The sequence below is a fragment of the Nomia melanderi genome, chromosome 7 (assembly GCF_051020985.1).
Source record: "Nomia melanderi isolate GNS246 chromosome 7, iyNomMela1, whole genome shotgun sequence".
In the NCBI taxonomy this organism is placed as follows: domain Eukaryota; kingdom Metazoa; phylum Arthropoda; class Insecta; order Hymenoptera; family Halictidae; genus Nomia; species Nomia melanderi.
This window is the reverse complement of record NC_135005.1, coordinates 2,565,524-2,586,751: the sequence shown is the minus strand read 5'-3', so window position 1 is coordinate 2,586,751 and position 21,228 is coordinate 2,565,524. Positions and strand designations below refer to the sequence as shown.

Here is a 21,228-nt window from a genome sequence, read left to right as displayed (position 1 = left end):
AAAAATATTATATCATATAACCAAGGAATCTTAGACGGATTTGACAAAACTACTTAATTAATAAAAACAATATTAACAAATATGTTCATAACAAAATTAAGGAACAAAAAGCTTATTCAGCCTTGTATTATATAAACACTGATACCATCCAATAAATCTAGCCAATGAATGCGTTATTTCCGCCTGAATAATGTTGATACGATATTCTATTACTGTCGGCAATAACTAAAATTAGTGTTTATTCATAATGTTTCATACGACTTCAAAAAGGGTAATAAATCTATAAAAACTATTTCTTTTGTCATAATAAAATACATCGAATGTTATATTTTTCTTATACCTTATTTCTAATTGTATTTTAAAAGCTAAAATGGACTTAAAACAAAAACAATCTTATATTTGTTCAATATACTTAAAGTTCATTTGTCATTCAAATTAGTCTAAATTCCCTCCGCTGACAATGTTAAAATCAAAATGTAATTGTTCAATAAAGGATGAAATATTTACTATTTTAATTTGTGTATTCTTTAAATTTCATTAACAATTTTAAATCATAAAAATATTAATTTTAGCAATAAAATATAAATACTTAGAAAGCTACGTTTTGTGAATGTAATAAAACAATTTTCCGTGTATTCTATGTTTATTAATGAATTTAACATTCCAAATTTTTAAGAATACGAATAGAATAATTAAATTACGCTAGAAATTTATTTTCCCTATCAAAAATGATAAAAAACACAACATATACACTTTGAACATTTTATATACTCTTCGTATGCAAATATTCATTTCCAAATTACTGATAAATGCATAAAAATGCACAAACTAGTTTTTAGCCACTTTTCGAATCGTAATTTTCAATTTAGAAAATGTTTTTAAAATTGAAAGTATATTGCGTAATCAAAACAAGATCATAGGTTGCTGATATGAAAATATGGTACAAGCATTCCCATCTATAGTAATCGTATGGTCTATAGTGGTACAATGTCCGAACAGTTGGGTCAACAGGAAATATGGCGGCAGTGCGCCGAGTACGAAGGTGAATCGGTGGTAAACCACGTTTGTTTGTGAGGGATACTCGGTCACGCAGAAAAGTCAACATTGTAATGAGTGTGTGCCATGCCCTGCGATAAGATGTGCAGTGTTTTGTGACGAAAATAACAGCCCGTTGCGGCTGAATCGGATTTTCTGGCGTTAACTTGTCGTCGAACGAGACGCATAATTGGCAGTGCCCTCGAGGTGGCAGGTACGCAACATACAAAAACACCCTTCGTAAACATTTAAATGCTCCTCGTACATCACCGGCGACGTTATTTACAAATCTAGCTTCCATAAATAGACCGTCCCGTTTATAAATCGCGTTATCGACCAATGTCGTGTTATTATCGCGCAGCATCAGTGAATCGTTTACGATTCGAATCGGGTGTGTTCCCTGTTGTCATCAACAGGACATTGACTCTTAGGATATTACCCTGTTTCGACCTTCTACTTTCCTCAATCAAAATGGAATACCACTGATCCGTCATTCTTTTTTTAAATAGATTTAACGTGTTCCGCTACGATTCCTGTTTATAGTTATCACTTGGGGTAGGACAATGAAATCGTCGGAATATCTTTTCACTCGTACACTTTAGATAATCAAAGATAACAGATTACTTAGTTGATTCACATGGGCAACGACGAATGTTATTTTTTATTTTACGCCTGGGTAAAACAATCAGACGTTGTGTTATTGACCTAAGTTAAAACGCTTACGGTTGGCCAGTTATTTAAAGTCGCTTCTCTTTGGCAGTGGCCGTGAATATGCATTTCTTTTTTATTAATGAGAACGGGCAGGGTTTTGTCATTGACTTCAGTCAGCTCGTGCTTACATACTGACATTTGCGTATCAGGTGCGTCGTTACACGAATGTAACCTTGTCCTTTCTTCAAATGATGTTTTGTTGTTAGTAGTGACCCTGAAATTTTATATAATTCAAGGATTGCCAGTGATTGGCCTTTTTTTCTAAACGGAACGTGACAGTAGTAACTTCCGTTTAATTTTGAAAGCGATAGCGATAAGAAAACTGGCGAAGTCGTGGTCGAGTGTGGAGGCCTTTAGTATTTGTACTTCTAGGCAGATGGAATAGAACGCCAGGCATACACGTGTACGCATGCTGGGTACATTAGTGATATATAGGTCAAGCGTTCCTCAACATTGAGGTCATTGCCCCGGGATTCACTCTGTCGATAAAACAGTGCCTTAATTGACTAAAGTCGTCGTATTGCCTGCGTACATTTTGACGATAGAGGTCACCGTTAGAAATGTTCATCGATATTTCGACCAACTTCCTCTTTCATAACATTCTGTGTCTATCGGGAGAGGAAATGATTGGTTATTTTTAACGTGCAGGTTTGTATTAGCATTATAGAGACAACGTTGGTTTAGAATCGAACAAGGTTAGAATATATACTCTGTTCCGTGTAATGTAGATATTTTTAAAGGAACTACCTTGTCGAACAGCTGTTCTTCGCCCGCAATTCGGAGCGCAACACCGATATTGTGGTAACGTTATTATTAGCAACAATAATTTAAACAGCGTTAGTGCGTTTATCGGTATTAGTTAAGCGCGGTTGATGTGCTTCGACTTATATTTAAACTTTGTAAAAAGATACTTCGGACTAGCCATCGATGACCTTGAACCCAAAAATCGTAGCGAACGATCGCTTTTCCGCGGATATTGTCAGACTCCTTGAGAAATTATTTTTGTCGTTTGAAAAATACGCTCAATCTGCAGGAAATTTTAAAAGAAGAAAACGAACATTATAGTTACGCTACACTTGTTTACTAAAATTGAGACGATGCATGTTCGCGTTGACAGTGAAAAAAGTTCAGTATAAACGTTACTGAATCAAGACTATTTTTTTCAAATCAAGAACGGTCATCTTCACGATTTTCTTCTATTTTTTTCATTCTATCAATATCTTTGATGTTTATTAAAAATTCAAAGGTGTGTATATTTTGTAAAGAGTAACTTTTACTTTTTTTTACTATCTTATCTGTATTTTATCACCACAAATGAATATAACGAAATGACAGTGTGCGTGTTCGGATATGCAGGTTTTTCTTTTTATTTATAAATTATAAAATATAAATACTAAAAATCATATTCCAACTTGTGCAATCAGTTGTTGTATTATAATTATTTTATTTTAATATTTTTTAGTTTACAAATCGACCAATCTTTCTTGAATACATACTCATGTGTGTATAAAAATACGATTCGTAATACTTTTTAACATTAATCGTACCGGCACTTTGTATATAAGTACTTTTACCTATTGTAACCAGTTAAATAATTGATTACAAAAGAAAGGTGAAAACGTTACATGATATATTTTTCTTAGGGGAAATAGAAACAAATGGAAGAACAAAATTTGAAAAACCGATTAATCGGACAATGTAGGAATTGATATAAAGTTGAATGAACCAAAGAAAACGCAGAATTTTTCATCAAATTTAAAAACCGGTCATTTGACCGGTTCACGGTACGGTTAATGTTAACATATTCACAGAAAGTTACACGCTAAGTTATATTTAAGAAAATTAATGCTCCCTTAAGAGATACTCAATTAAATTTTGCTCGACGCGGTGATGCGTAGTTTTAATAAGTAAAAACGGGGAAAATGCTAATAATAGAGTCCGTTGAGTTTATGGTCGCGTGGTTCATTAACAGCTCGTTTCTTTGTTCTAACACTGGTCATACGTATTCTGGGTCATTTCTACCCGAGTAGCTTCCGTGTAACAAGTATCTTTACCGTGAGAGTTGCCATCATCATTCAATCGGTCATAATCGGTCATAATCGGTGCATCCGTAAGAATATCACGACAAATCATTGGACGATTTTGAATTTGCATGAGTCCACGATGAAAAGCAATCAAAACATAAGAAGAACTTTTGAAAAATATTCAAAATTGATGATCAGATGTAGCGAGTATAAGAATATGAAACTTATAAATCTTTACTACCTATTCAGCAACTGGGTAAAACCATTACCTTAAACCGGTTAATTCCATTCCCTAAACAAAATTAAATGGTTCCAAATAAATAAAAAATAGGTCTAAACAAAGTTTTTACACTTTGGAGCTTATATAATAATAATATAACAGTAATAATAACAACTTCGATTTTAGCAAGTTTTAAATACGTTTGGACATTTTTCATTTAAAGTAATGATGATAAATATACATGATAAATAATTACTAAATAATTACCAACAAAAAAGAACACAAGCAAATAAATTTGAAATTCCTACTGTCAGAAGTAAATTATTTCAAATGGATGTAAATACATCTGCGAAATCAAACAAAAACATGCTTAAATACCCAATGAAGTAGCACATATTAAAGCAACTTATTCCTGACATTGATTACTCGTATAAAATGACTCACTATCGAGTAACAAAGAAAACGAGAACAAAATTTAAACAGTATTTCAATAAAAAATACTCGAATAAAATTTTATTTTCATAATATCCCGGTGATGGGCAATATTTTCGCGATATTCCGGTTATGTCGCGATCACGTGTGCGAGCGTTCTCGTAAACGTATCGATACGCGGAGCGCGCGTTTTTAACTGCTTACGGTATTCGAGTGTTTCCGAGAGTGTTCTAACGCGGAATGAAAACAGTAGCGTAAACGGAACAACGTTGTTCCTGCCGGCGGAACGGGTTATTACCGAAACAGTAAATTTAGCAACGGCAATCGGACTGCGTACCGAAACGCAAACGCGTGTAAACACGGTCCGTTCATCCTGACCCAGATACCTTGCGCCTGTTTCGCCGTATTTATAGGAGAGTCTTGCTGGGAACTCCATTTGATTCCAGCGCGATTGGAACCCGAGCACCACGAGTCATTGGGATTCTTTGATGCATCACGGGTAAAAACTCTCGATTGACAATCTGGTTTCATGACCCGTATCGATCGTTCCGTAATAAACGAGGCACGAAGGTCCCTTTGTATCTTTCCTTTTTCACATAAAAGGTCTTGACGTTTTTCACTTGTTTTCATGAAATTTCGAATATTCGCACGTTTTGTGTCAAGGAATCTTAACTCCTTGACCTACAGTATCGTCTCAAACTAGTGGCAAACATTTTAAACTGAATTTGACAGATCTAAATGTTATTTACTTTGTTTAAAAATAAATTAAACGTCACTTTTCTATTTGAGTAACCGTAGACATAGGATAAGCATCGATATTTTTTCCTAATAAATTATTAATGATAAAGTAATTGTATCGATCATAGTTAAGGAATAAATCATAGGGCAAGGGGTTGGCCGTTGGAGTGTTACGGGTCTTCATGAAAATCTGGTTGGAAAGTGCCATGGCACGATTGGGATTCTTTCATTTCAGCTCAGAAACTGAATTACGCTTCTCCGTTTTCACGTAAAAGGTTCTAAATGGTGAAAAAAAGATAAAAATAAATGATTAAAAGGAAAACAAATAAATAGACTCAATGTAATCTTACAAACCAATAGGCTGGTACTTTTAGGTAGTGTAACGAAGCAGCACGATCGCGCTGCTTGACACTCAAATGGTTAACTTTCCGTTGACAGTTGGCAATATTTTGTAAATTTGTAGAAAGAAAAGGTGAAATATGAATTCTGCTAGCATATGATCCTTTTCAGAAATAGATATACTAATTTACAAAGAAATTGACAATGGTTATGTTACTGAGAAATGATTTCAATCTATAACAAAGTCTAAACGGATATTTTTACCCGACACCAGTAAAGTGTTAACATATTCGAAACCGGTAACGTAGTCCTACATCATTTTCTAATTTTTTTAGACAAACTTCGGGAACGTAGTACTATGTGATTCTTAATTTTTTTGGAAGAATGCTGCCAACGTAGTTCTACGTCATTTTACATTTTTTAAAATAATGCAGTTGTTTAATGGCACGTCATTTGAAAATCTGTAGCTAAGCGATTGACAATATAGTTCTATCGTACATTGTTTATATCGATGCAAATTTGAATAGCAGACCTTTACGGTGTTCAGGTATAGACTTCAGAAAATTATAGGCGATCGCGAATATGTCACCACATTGTACGTCATTTTGTTCGTGTCAACCTACGTTAATTACTATTACGTCAACTTAAGTTAATTATTATTTATAATAAATGATTTCACTGCAATCATACGTAAAACGAATCAAACTGTTAGTTTTACTGTAAAATGTTAATGAAATAAATATAAATATTTATTTACTACTACCCGGTGGTACACGATAAACGTACTAGTATGTCTCCTGCATACAGTTTGTTAATCTTTTACACTCGACTGTTCTTTTAAAGGGGACGTTGCATAAATAATCAAACTGGATGAAAAATTTAGTTTATTATAATGAATAGAAAATTGAAGTTTTATTCCAAGTATAATTGAAATAGACAGATTATTTTCAACGGTATAACATTTTATTTGAAATGAAACGTTACTTACTATTTTATGAATAAATATGTTTAAGTTGTTGGTAAGTTATCTAAAAAAATCTTCGAGTACGAAGAGTTAATTAAGGGTTAGATCATCTTGGTTAGGTCTAAAAATAACACCCACAACTTTTATCCTCTGCGAAAATGAAACTGCATCGAGAATTTCCAACTAAAATTTTATTCTGACAACTAGGGAGAATACTTTCTTTTTAACAAAATGGCAGTGTATCCCTAGTCGCATTGTTTGAATGGACCATTTCAGAGCATCGTTTAAAACTTTTACATCGTTTGCCTTGAAAAAAATGCTGAAAACTTTCGTATAAAAATGTTAGGTGTAAAATATATTTTCAATATATCGAAAAAATCTCGACATTATTCTTCAGGTTATATATAAGAGTATCTTCACTTTAAATTTCAAATGTATAGGATGATAAACGTGAATGTTATAGCATAACCTTAACTTTAAAAATGTCTTCTCGAGAAAAACATAAAGTTTAAAATCCGGTTTACTGCTTTTTCATCTATAAAACAATAAAATCTGAATTTGAAATAAAAATCAATTTACTGCAGAAGAGTTTGGCGTTTGCTTTATAATATATAATATAATGGAATAATATAAAACTTTCTTCGGAAAAGGATTGTTCAAGATAAAAAGTGTGGGTGCTATTTCGCGTGATGGCTTAAGCGTCTGGAGTTTTATTTGTACAAGTTTCAAGTTGAATGGGAATGCAAACTTTTGTTTCAATTCTTTTCTTATGATTTCTTTTGGAACTGTGTTTTTCAGAACTACTTTATCATTACGATTTGTTTAGACAAAGATAGGTTTCTATGTTTATTGTAACCATATCATGGTAGACAAAATATTACACCTTACGTATTACCTATTAAAAACAGAAAACCAAGATTTTTATTTAACGTAAAAGAATTACTAATATGCATATTTATTATGTTCAGCTTGAAATTTTCCTCGTGTCTCACTTGATATTATAAGACGAAACGTTAATCTTGTCTGTGTGTACCTAGTTATCGTGTAAACTTTGAAAATGGTGAATGTGTATATATATATATATATATTGTATTCGAAGTAAATAGGTCGTGGTTAGGCCAATTATCCCCGGAAAAGGGACGTTTCTGTATTTTCAGTTTTTTGCTTAAAAAACGAAGGTTTCTAAGTTTTTTAATAATTTTTTACTGATATTCGAGCTGAATGTCTATTAACAAGAAATATATGAAAAAATGTTGATTCTTAGTTTGAACTATTAGTTTTCGCTGTACATCATTATAAAAATCCATCTTCGAGGGATGAAAGAATATTTAAATTATTACTTTTAATTGTTTCAGGCCCAATATTACATACACTGATAGATGATTGAGTAATTTGTGTACGAACAAATGACAGTTTCTTAACGCACTTTCATAGGACAGAGCGAAAACAGAAGTAACATTTGTTTACAGTTGGTTTAGCCGTCAATTATCTTTTAAAGATATCAATAAAAAAATAGCCTGAGGACGTATGTTTATTGATTTTGTAGTAAGCGTGAATAATGAGATAAATATACATATATAAATAATTACAAATTACACACACTATATAAGAAAACCTCAATACTTCGAGCGTTCGTGTAAAACATTAACAACCGACTGAATTAACACTTTGATTGCTATGTCACCTGAATTGGAGTGATTTTTAACATAATTAATTCGTAATATAAACTTTGACATTTATCATCTTGGTGTCATATTGAATGAACTAAGTTTAATTGGCTGTATGAGATATAAGTAAGATAGTTAAAGATAATTAAAACAAAGACGTAAAAGATGTGAATTAGCCTCCAATAACAAGTGGTCAAAATGTCTACAGTTATTCTGAAAAGATGCTATAACTTTTTGTTCCCCATGATGATTTTCAGAATAAAAGCATTATAATCTACAACTCATACATGACTAACTAAAAAGTAATTCAAGATTTTGCAAAAACATTATGTAACAACATTCTAGCAAACAATTACTTTAATATTTATGGTTTAACTATGGATATTAAAAGAAAACCAAAAGAGATGAAACTTATCTGAAGGATCAAAATCAAAGATTCAGCTTGATTATACTGTACGTTTCTAGTTAGTGATCAATGTCAAACGTTCAATGAAGTAAATACTATATAAGGTGTCTCGTCTAAATAGGAACATTTAAATATCTCCAATATTTGTAATTAAAAAAATACTTCTTAGAATAAAGTTACACTATTCGAAGTGATAAACACGATGGTGAAAAATGTTTTTATGACGTTATTTTTTCGAGATTTTAAAGGTATCATTACTTTTTTAAATAGGACTTTATATTATTTGTTGCATATTCTTATAGGAATTAAAAAATGAAATTTAATGACCTTAACAACTACTATATCATTGCGATCATGTTATTTGGACAAAGTTACGATATCTATGTTCTTGTTTTATAATCCGCCTTACGAAGAGCCACAAGTACGAGACACTTCGTAATTTTGTTCATTATTTGATATTGATTAACAGAATATATGAAGATCTAAATGATCTTATAGAAATAAATGACCGAACATCGCTCGCTGTATTTACTTTGAGACCAAAGAAAGGGCACGGGGTCGTGCATAACGGTGCATTGCCTTTCTAATTATAAACGTTTCCCGTAAAAAAATTTCGTGCAGGCGTTTAAAAAATTCAAAAATTCGTCAAGTACGATCTTATAAATTTGCAAAGTTCTATCTTATTGGGTATGAAAGATTCGACGTTCAAAAATATACCGCCAGAAAAACGACAAAGACGACGGGTAAAGTGTGTTTACGAAAAAAAGACCATTTGCCTTTTGATGGGAAAAGGGTTAAAAATCGCACAAAGGCCATTTTTATCCGGCCTTTCACGATCCTCCCTTCCATCGTTGCCGCGTCACTTTCGACGCTGTCCACCCTGGCGCGTTATCAGGCGTCATTGTCGAGTCACACTGTCTGCTAATAAAGCGGACGTACCTACTTAATTAGTACAGAAGGATGATCTCGGATTAAACTAGGTCAGGCGAGTGACGCGCATACATGCCTGACCGGGTAGTATTTATTCTTGGCGCTGGATGCAACGGAGATGTTGCAGCACCTAAGAGCATTATACAAAGCGAGCCACGTAATTGCATCCACTTCGATAACTTTGTAACGGAATGACGCTACCGAAAATTGATTCAGGTGAACGCCGCGTAGCTCCTAAAGGATCATTTAGGGTAGACCGAGTCGAATAGAATCACGGGGCCAATCGGATAAAAATGAAAATATTGGTCATATTTGTTACTTTGTTACGGATATGAGCATGCTGACCATCTATATTACTTCGTACATCTTCCTTACACTTAATCCGCTACAGATTTAATTGTTTCAAACCGTTGTTTGTAACGAATTCGTGACTAGTCTAAAATACGTTGTTGGATTGCACATATAAAATGGCAAGCTAAGCTTGAACATTCGAATGTGTTTATTATTGTTAGTCTCTAAGGTGTCCAAATTCAGTATTTAATGTACTTTTGATTATTATATTGTATTTTGTTCATTTATCGTATTTACTTTGAAATTCTCCGAAACGGAAATTCGAATCAAATCAGGCAGGGCGAACCGGATCTTTGTGTTCCCTCATTTTTTTGTGTACAAAAAAACTCAAATCAGTGATCACGAAGCTTAGAAAAAATAAAAGATATAATAATAAGAGTTAATTCCAAAGAACTGACCACATGTCAAGCTCCGGAAAATTATCGCATACCTCTTACAACCGTAGAAAGAAGACTTACTTGTCGAATAGTTAAAAAAATCAGTTTTACATTTGACATGACCTGTCAATAAAATGATACTTGTTGAAAAACAACAAAACAAGTTAAAGAATAGGGGAAAGAAGGATTCTATTAAAAGAAGGATGAAGGTTAATAAGGACGGATGAATTAATAACTTAAGTGCAGTATCTTTCAAAGAGTAATATTGCATTTATTGCAGTGAAACATTTATCTACCCACTTTCAAAAGGTTGGGTTTAATGCAATCTTTGTGAAGAGTCGTGTCACGAAAACTGTGCTAATAGATGTAGTGTTAAAAGGTAGTATATTTCCGACAAATATATCAGTAATTGATTTTATTATCATTAAGTTGTACAATGTTGGACCAGAAAATAATTTTTCGATTTCGATTTCTTCTTAGTAGTCATGGCTTCGAAGATTTCAAACTTATCTTCAGTTTTTTGAAGATCTGTTTCTTTTTACCAACATTAGAATTATTTATTTATATTATTTATTATAGTATTTATTCATTAACGGATTAGAAGTTAACAAAGAACTGAGACCAGAATTTTTTGAAACTGCTAAAATTACAAAGTGTGATATGAATTATGAATTATTTAATAAACAAATATATAAATATACAAATCGAATTTACAGAACAGAATAATATATAACATACAACCATACATCAGTAAAGTACAAAATATACGCAAATCATGCACACGCCAAACTCATTAGCAACACCTAACATCGATTGTGTTATTATTCGTTCAACAGAAATGAAACGATTTTTAATTTTTTTAAATTAATTTTCTTAACCGATTGAGAAGTTAATGGTAATATCAAAATAAATTCGACGATGTCTGTAACATGATCATTAAATTTTGAGAAGTGTTCTACTAAGCAACACGTTGAAATTTACGTGATGCTTCAGGTATGTAACTTCTTAGGAAACTTGTACAATGACAGAAAACGAAAGATTAGATAAGAGTTAGTATAAATTCAATGTTTACCATCTTCCTATGTTGGGATCGTGTTTCTAGCAAGCACTGCAAGTTCTAAGAACAAAAGTGCAGTTTTCAGAAGTAGGAAAGCAAATTCTCCTCTTCAATATGTATTTTTATACGGTTTGAAGATCTTATAAATAGGAACACCTGTCTCAAGCTAAACATCTGAATTACTCCCGCTGCTATTAAAAGTAAAAAAAAAAATTGATTAAGAAGAATTTATATTGTCGTGAACGTGTTGAACGTTATTGTCATCTTGCTTTCCATCTGTTTCTTATACTGTAACATTATAGTCATCAAAACAAGTTTCCTGAGCTATAACTTCGTGACCTTGAAACGAGCGAGTAAAAAATTCAATTAAATAGCAGAAAGTATAAAAATAATTAGGTAAATATACTGGGTTACTTTGCATCGATGAATTTATATCGCTGTGCATTAAAGCTGACAAGGTCTTTCAAATCACACGCAGAGTGGAAAAAGAATGCGATTAACATACGAAAGTGGACTACAGAAAAAGTAAATATTAACATAGGAAAGTAAACTAAAGAAAAAGTAAATATTCAGTGGCGTTCTGTTAAAACAGTATCATGTAGATGCCGTAACCTAACCCGAACAGTACCCCTACATTTTCCAACGTTATCTAAATCGTTGAGTATTAAAAACTGTGTCCGAGCCGTTCAGCAAACGCTACTGGAAGCTTTTGCGTAAGCGGCCGCGCGAATGACCCAGACCTAACCGTGACCCGGAGTATGGTAAAAAGTTGTAAAATTGTACTGTGCACGCACCGCTGATTAGACATTGTTAATGAGTAGCACCTAGCATCGGTAACTCGGCATTTTACTGTCATCTCGGCGAACGTAATAATTATTCCACCGACCGCAACGTTGAAGAGACATTTGCATATCCGGAAAATTTGTGAACGCTCCAATTAAACTGAGCTCGATGCGCGACGCAATTTACGGCTGTACATAACGAAAAGAAAGATGATCGCGACCGCAGCAGCGATCGAGGAAGATGCAACGAAATGATTAATAATTTTAATCCCTCGAAGCTGGGATCGGGCGCAACGATAGCGGTCATTCTTTTCGCTAGTCAAATCTGCGAACCACGGTTCCTGAATTTCTTATTTTGATCGCGGCCGCACCTGCGGCAGGTGCAGCCACCGGCCGCAATGAAATATCGTTCCAGGACGATGACCAAACCCTTCGGCGCGCGCTCGATCGCGCGATCATCGTGTGTCCAGTCCGGAAATCGGGTTTTTATCGGTTCGCGAACACCAGGAAAAACTTTAACCATTAATGCTGTAACTAGCTTCTGCTACGTAGTTTGCTGCTATCTTATCTGCCGCTGTAAACAAGTTGCTACACTGTTGCAATTCACGCAACAATTTCAAAGGAATATTCCTTATAGGACACGCAATACGACGACGCAGCGAAAAACATTGGTCGCTATCGTTCTCGGAACAAGCGTGATTTGAAAAATCGCGTGAAAAATCGAGAATACTTCGCCGGCGGAGGATGGGTAATTCGAATGATACGTGCTTCATGAAGTGTATATGATTTTTTTACACTTGGTAGAAGTGGATGGTAAATATTGAGTGGCTTCGAATGCAACGGAAAATACAGCGCAAGAAAAATGTGGAGTATTATCGGATCATACTACGCAGTAGTGTTCCACAAAAATATTTGTGAGACATACTGTTACAATTGTTCGATCAACATCTTTGATTTTTCATCCGTGGATCTTAATAAAACGAATGAAAAATGTGGCGTGCCTTCTCACTTTGAGATCAATGATTTAATCAGGAATTTGTATTTTTCAGGAATATGTCCTTTGTTTCGTTTTCTGTTGAGTTCGAATAAATGTTATTTTATCTTTTGATTCTAAAGTATTATGCGATGATACTGCTCTTGTAAAATATAAAGTTATAGGTTTTCAATCAACGTTTTTATTTAAATTACAGATTTTGATAAAGCGAATAAAAAATGTGGTATACTGTCTTCGAGTAGATATGCATTTTCGTTTATTTTTCTTTTGAGTTCTTTGAATCATTGAACATTTATCTTATAAAAAGTACAAATTTAAACGAAGAACAGATCAATCTTTTGATTTCGAGGTTTGATTCTGTAATTCGAAAATATCGAATATGATAATTTTTAAAATGGTGTAAGTCATTTTAAGTCACAAATCATATTTTCTTATAAGTTCCATATAACATTACACAGTCATAATAAATTCTTATTTTTCAAGGCCAAATATGTTTTGAAACATTTTGTTACATGGTATAAAAATATTTTTCAAACTATTCAAATACAAATCTTCAAATATGTTGAAACTAAAAAGATATGATTTAGTCCACTTTCAAAATGAACGGCATAATTCTACTTATTTTTATTTTTAACACTTTAATAAACAAAATGGCTAATCGACTTGTAAGGAAATAAATTAGTCAACGTGAGCCACCAAAACAATATTTAGCAAAAATGTTTCATAAAAAGATGCATGCAACGAAAAAAATCGTATGCAATTGAAATGGTTCTAGGTTGCATGAAGTTTTCAAGGTTCTATTATTATCGTGGCCTTACTTCAACGCTACAAACGTAGTATTACTTAGTTAGTCAAATATCCAACTTCACAGTACGCCGGCGGAAATGAGTTATTTGTGACCTGTATTTACCACCAATTTTTATATTGCATTTATTCCGTTTACATTAAACATTTTTATTTATAAAAAAAATATAATTTTGCGAATTAATCGAAAACTCGCATTTTATTTAAAAAAAGGTGCAATTGTACTTTTCAAGTGCATCGATGCATTTATGAAAAAACTGGTATTGTGTTATGACAGTCTCTCAGATAGTGGAAAGTTTTCCTTTGCGATTTTTTCCAACTTCAACAAGAACAGGGTTATAGCCTGTTCCAGATACATACTAAATGGACACACAAAATTGTAATAAATTTTATATTTAATTTAATGTATGCCTGTTTAACCATTCACAGCGATATCTTCGATAACAACCGCTTTATTCGCATAAAGAGTTAATACTTTACGTTGTATGCAAATACTATTACGAAGTGTAAAGTATAATGATAGGTTGTAGTAGTATAAAATGTTGTTTATTCAAAACAGTGGTTAATGAGATAATTTATCAATCATTTCCAGGCAATTAGTTTCTTCTTCGGTATTTCCCCGTTCTTAATAATTATCGGTTGGTAAGGTCAATGATAGACTGCTCATTGAACTGCACTTACGTAAATTGTAGTAAGTATCCTCTGGTACTAGTAAATTCAGAAATTGCTGCAATATTGCTGCATATCTTCAACTAGTAATATTTATTATGATTTTATTGTATCATTGGATTCATATTTCGCATTAACAATATTCATCATATTTATTTTGTAATATTCATTTAAACGCAATGTTTACATGATTAGCGGCTGCATTTCATTGATAGTTTATTTAATGAGTATTATATAATTATCTTTTAAGAACTGACGAGTTACATTTAAGGATTTCTTAATAGTTATTAAAATCATGAATGTACAAGTTATCTGAAGTAACGTCATTATTTCTAATGAAACTGTTGTTTCATGACACATTATTCACTTGCGTTTAAATATGTCACAGGCATTGAGAAGAATTCTGGTAGGTTACATATTAATCTAAAATACAAAGTAAAAACAAGTAATTTAGTTATTTAAACAACGGAAGCACATTGCAGTGACGCTCGCTTAAATTTTAAAGGAATCTGCTCGGTTAAATTTTAACATACCATCCCCACTCTTCTCCACTATTTACTGTCACCAGCTCAGTGTAACGTGATCCCAGTAGTAGAGACAAAAAATGAATACAACAAGCGGAAGGAAAACAGACACGCGTCAGTAAGGTGCCGCGAACGTAAACAGCAGTCGTGCATTGATGAAAATTTTAGTTTTATTAATTTTAGTCTTACCTTTTCAGATGTAATACCAGTGAACTATTCAGATTCTTGTGATTAGAAGGACTCTAAACACGACATAAATCGGTCTAGTTATATTGATTTAGAAAAAATGAATCTTTAATTTCGTTAATTATATTAAGTCGTGAAAACTAATCTGATTTACTTCGTGTTTGGACTCATTTTAATCAGGAAAATTTTAACAACCTATCGGTACTACATTTGAGAAGGTAAGGTTAAAATTACAAATTATTAATATTATGTAATTAAAAATTACAAAAGGCTCCCTGCTTGCTAGAATTTTAATGCTGGGTCCGGAAATTTTTAAATTTAAGTGAATATCACTGTACACAGCTTTTGTTGCATATTTAAGAATATGATACGTAATCTAGTTTTCTATTGTAGAGATTTTAACATTTTAAAAAATCTTAGTTCCGAGAAGGTAAAATTTTGAATGATAGTTTATCAGAAGTTTTAATAAAATTTTAATCCGAATCGTACCTGTTACACGGTAAAATTTATTTATCTATTAGAAATTAATTTATTCCACAATATTACATTTTAACAACTTACGTATCATTTATCAAAATTCAATATGCAACTGACTCCTAGGTAGAATTTTTAGGATTTACTTTATTTAATTTATTATACCTTACCTTTTGTAAGTCGAACCTAGTTCGCCATGTACCACTGCTCCAAGATGGATCTTCGCGAGAATAATTTAAAAAAACATCCTCTTTTTATAGGTACAATTTCACAGTCATTTCACCTCGTGGGCGCCTCTGCGAAGCGCAAACTAGATAATCTACCGAACCATGTATCAGAGATTGCGGCCGAGTAGAGACGATTTTCACCGAGTTTTCAGTACGCTTCCATAGACCGGCGTTTCTATTTTTAACTAAGTAGACAAGTTAGTAGAGTGCGCGTTGCAAAATCTTACACGAAGACACGACTAGACATGAACGAAACGCGTGTTAAGTATGTAAACTTCTTGGAGTTTGTTAAAAACAGCTTCATTGAGCAAAATCTGCTTGCTGTTCGGAGATAAAGAGCATTTCTCTTTAAGACATCCCACTCGTTGAACATTCCGTGTGATAAAGATAGTACTATTAATAAGAAAAATTCTGATCCACAGCTATTCAATGGGCTTTTGAAATCTGCAACTCGATGCAATTCGGAGTGTTTTCTGTATCTATGTTCTTTCATTCAATTATATAATAGTTTATTATGTCATTTTCCTAGTTGCTTTAAAAATATTTAGGAAGCAATAAAATTGTTCTTATATACGATGTTATTATTGCATCATGATTAAATATAATGAAAATTATTAAAATGTGTAGCAATTTAAGGAAAATCGTAAGTCGAGTTTGAACAGATATAGAACTTCGAAAGGTTAATTAGTTGTGTTATGATTGATCATTGTGTTATATTTGCTGTAAACAGTTATTGGGAATTTTAAAGTAGATGCAGATTATCTGAATTTATTAGCGGAACTTACCTGTGCGCAACTATACTTTGAGAATTGTAACATTTGTCGATGCTTACGCGACCAGTAAACTTTTACAGACTGACGTATCACTACACTTCAAAGATACCATCTGTTGCACCAGAATTGACAGTCGAGTCAGCACAGGGCTTTGTTTGTAGGTTTGATTGTTTACGTGTAATCGTATAGATCAATAGCAAATTAGTATTGAAAATGGGCTGAGAAAAGATGAAAACCGACTAATGACGCGCATTTCAGATTACTGCCAACTCTCGTGCAACGGACGGTACGCGAATGTTCGATTCATATTTTTGTGCTGGAATGATTGATAAAAACCGGTTGATTGTAAGAAGTGTTGTACACGTGTTGAGGTTGTGTTAAGAAGCGATTAAAAGTGATCGTACGCAGGATATTTGCAAAAAAAAAAATGGTTCAAAGGTTTACGAGTTTATAGTTGTCGGTGAAGAGAGCTGGGAATATATGACGTAAGTTCGTAGATCAATCGTTTTTGAATAAATACAAATATCCTGTTTTAGTCATATTGGTTAGTCAATACAAGTACGCCGTGAATTTTTTGCGTATATAAAATATGGAAATTGATTAAATGCAGAAACTACGTTCTAGCTGTTAAACTGTTACAATGCATGCTCGTTTTTTGGTTAACTACGAGTTCTCGTATTGGTAGCCGTTAACTTGCAACATGCTGATTTCAAAGTCAAAGATTTCAAAATCACGTTAGCTGTATTACTTTACTTGTATAATAATCATATTAAATATATTATTATACGTGTAACTGTAACGCGTATTAACTATTTGTATTATATGAATTTTTATAATACAATTAAACTGATCATATTAAAAATAAAAGACATCAAACAGGTTTTTAAAACTGCAGTAGAACAAATTTGTTAAGTCCTTAAATCTCTAACTGATTAAATTTATATTATTTTTTTTTCTACTAGGTACGTTTAGATTGCGTAGGAAATCTTTCCTTGTCTTTCAGTTGTTTCTAATGAATACAAATGATTTGAAGAATTTTTAAAATGAAAATTGCAGTTCATATCACAATAAGAAATTAATCACACACAGAAAAAGTAATAAGATAACCCATCATTTTTAACTTATTCGTTTTAATCGAAATAAAAATATTACTTACAACTTTGAAAATACTAATTCTTTGACACACGTTTACTAGGATCACTGCTACTTTAAAATTCTTAACCCTTTTTTTGTCCTTCTTTATACAAACTAACAGTATCAAATTACTTTAAATATTTCCATAACACAAATAACTATCAGAACCAAAGATTTACTTTTTGGTTGAATGAAGACAGTGTCTCAGGATTGGGCTTATTGATACATTCTTGTACAAAGTAGTTGATCAAACATACTCAATCACAAGTCAGCCAAAACAGTCTACAGTGTATATAAATGGTAATTAACGGAACGTAATACCGTAAAACCTCGATTAAGCCTTAAATGCTGCAATCGGTCTGTCAGACCAGTCAACACTTTTATTTATCTGAATTTTTGTTCGTACGTAACTTACAACTTTCTGTTTTAGTATTAATTTATAATTCGCCAGTAGTCTGAGAGAGCACTTAACATTTAGTCAACCGCCTCAAAGAATTGTACTTTTAACCTTTTTCGTTAGATTTGATTGAACTCATTCAACAGATTAGGGAAAATATCTCCAGTTCGAGGCATAATAAATAATAAAAGAAAAAATAAGCAAAATAAATAGTAATTCATTAACGGATTAAGCTGTCAGTCATAAGCAAAGATCCTTGTGTGGTACAATTTTCCTTTATCTCTAAGGTGTTTTCTAGCTTTCGGATAATTTAAAATGTTCGTCTTGCTAATGTGTACCATTTGAGACGAAAGGGTTAAACCTTTATCCATTAGATACTCAAGGTTCCATTGCATCTGTAAAATTCGATTGTGCACCTGACCCTCAATTTATCCAGCACTTTCTTACGCGGTGAATTAGAACACGATTTACACGGTAGTTTTCATGCGTGACCGAATAAAATATACTTTTCATTTTTGAAATGTCATTATTATTTCTTTTGTTTGACTATATAAGATAAATATGCATTTTTAAAACTTACACCAGCATTCCGTCCGAATATTTCTTTTTCCCTTCAACTGACAGACTCTATTTACGTGATGTTCACTCGCATAAAACGCATCCACGTGGAACGGATTTCCGCGTAAATCGAGGGTCAGGTGTACATATTCCTTGGCTCAATCCAAGAATCCGAGTGATTACGCGGTTTCTACCTTCGGCCATTCTACGTATCTGAAAATAATAATCGGCACGGTTTCGACGGGAGCAGCGAACGAAGGATGTAGAAAGTACAGTCAATTGGTTCGGTCGAGCATCGTCGTTGTTAGCCATCTACCCGAGGAAAGAAGAGTGAAACGGCGGGCGGTCGCGCGTGCACCGACACGGCCCACCATTTCGTCGTCGTTGATCACGAACTTGCCGATCACTCGTCGACCAGACCGAAACGCATGTTCACACACACGCGCGCGTGCGCGCGCAAATATCTACGTGCACAGACGAACGCACACCTATCACCGGGGGTGATCCTCGTGTAATCGCGTCCCGGTGTCTCTTTCCCCGTGCTTAGACACTCGTGCATTCCTCCGCCCCACGGGTACCAGGCTGTGCTCGGTTTACCCTAACGCTCGACCAGGAACAACCCCCGAAAATCAGCCGCCCCCCTGAAGGAACAAAGAGAGTCTAGTGTCTAGACGGGTGGATATTACCGGCGACCGACGGCATGCACCGGCGTGTTCCGCATTTTCTTTGTTTCTTTCGGACCGCTCGATACTCCCGCGCCGCGCTTCCTGTGCTTCGTATTTTTAACGGAGCCGGAGCCTCCAAGCATAATACGCGTCGCCCGTGTGCTTCAGCGTCTGCCCCCGGTTGAAAAACGGCATCCGCGTCCCGTCGCGGATCTCCGCCCGCGCTGCGGATTCGTTACCCTTCATCGGGGGTATTCCTGAAGACCATCTAGACGCGACGGGCGCCGAATGTGCACGGCATTGTCCGACGGTTCCGAGTGTTCTTCGATTTCCAAGAGAGCTGCGTCTGGGTCTACTGGGACCCGTGTGTTCTGATTTTTGTTGTTTCTTTGTATTGGTGAGAGGGGAATGTTAACCCTAAAACTACCAAAGTTAAATTGACTTTTTGAAATTTCTCTGTATAAACTCTATCTATTGAGATTGTAAATCTAATTATTAAAATTACTGTGGCCTGTATCGATAGCTGGTTCGTGGAGTTTGAATTATGTGGTAACCCTAGTTGCTAAAATTGTGTACATAAAATTGTGCAGACGTAAATTAGAAATGCCTCTGAGTTAATGAAGTCTCGTTACTGACTTACTGCCAATTCCTGGAAAGCTCTCGTCATTGAGGAAACTAAAGGTGACTTCCGGAAACCTTGTAGCCGAATAATTTTCCCATTGGCCATTTAACTAAACGGATTTGTGATTGATCAAATGGGATTCGCGCGTAAATACATTATTTTGGCGCGTAAGCCTGTTATTTGGGCGCGCGAGTGACCATGCTTCTGGCGAAAAGAGGCCTACAGGTAAAAAAGATTTTAGATGGTCATTCGTAACTTCTCGGTGCATGTTAGATGATTTTACGAGAAGACATAGCCTATTCTTCTGGAAGTAATCAACATAAGTCGATAGTGTAAATAATGAAATAGTCGCTGTCAGTACAAGGATGCATAAACATTTAAAAGACTTTAGATAGGTTGTGACTCCTCGTGTTGCATTGTAGAACTTAAAGAATCTTCTGGAAATTTCTGCTGTCCGTGGTTTCGAATCTCTAACAATTTGTACCGTTAAGGGGAAATGTTAACACTAAAACTATTGAAGTTGAATCGACTTTTTAAAATTCCTTTTTAGAAATTCCAAGAATGCATTTATAGAGATTTTAATTGATTTACAATTCAGTTTAAATATTGCTAAGTCAATTTCTTTAATCATTTTTCAGAGAAAACTCTGCTATAATTGCGGAAAGAGGAAATCAGGAATGTGCCATATTGACCCGTCTGGTAGATGTAGTGTTGATGACAGGATTGGTTAAAAGAAATTTGGTGAAAGGAATTTTGATAGTATTCTGATCCTTGCATTAATAATCTGTATTTTGTACGGTGTTCAGTGATTAACGTGTTCGCTACCAGAGTTTGTTTAAATGATGATGTTGTCGTTTGTAATATTCTATTAGATTTAATAAATCTTCTAAACAATACATTGGAAAAATGCAACTAAAACGCGTCATTGAATTCTTAAATATAATGCTGTTATATTTAAGTTTCAGTTTCCTTATGTAAAATGTAGGATTGTGGGCGTGATAAATATATGACGTTAATAGCGAACGTATTAGGGTACCAGGACACTTCAAGCGTTCCTACTCCGATAAATTGTATACGTATATGGGAATGATTTTTCTTTAATAGTTCTTTTTTCACATATTCCATTGACAGTAGATACATTTTAATCCTTATAGTTGATTGGCCATGT

The 21,228-nt window shown here is 33.8% G+C and overlaps 1 protein-coding gene and 1 long non-coding RNA gene across 3 annotated transcripts in view; one reads left to right on the top strand and one right to left on the bottom strand.

Annotated features, from left to right (window-relative positions):
• Positions 1-995: 995 nt before the first annotated feature.
• LOC116424323 (uncharacterized) overlaps positions 996-21,228 on the top strand; it is a 141,865-nt gene continuing 121,632 nt past the window's right edge. The window contains exon 1 of one of the 2 annotated variants that reach the window (XM_031970589.2): positions 996-1,249. The gene's annotated coding sequence lies outside the window, so the exon portion shown is untranslated. Of the gene's footprint in view, positions 1,250-2,525; positions 2,548-21,228 lie in introns of those variants that run through there. The other variant, XM_031970590.2, reaches the window with a different exon arrangement.
• LOC116424324 (uncharacterized) lies at positions 12,892-16,964 on the bottom strand. Its single transcript, XR_004234440.2, has 3 exons — positions 16,697-16,964; positions 15,855-16,096; positions 12,892-14,923 (listed from the first exon to the last, which is right to left on the bottom strand). It is a non-coding gene; the product is annotated as an uncharacterized LOC116424324 (long non-coding RNA).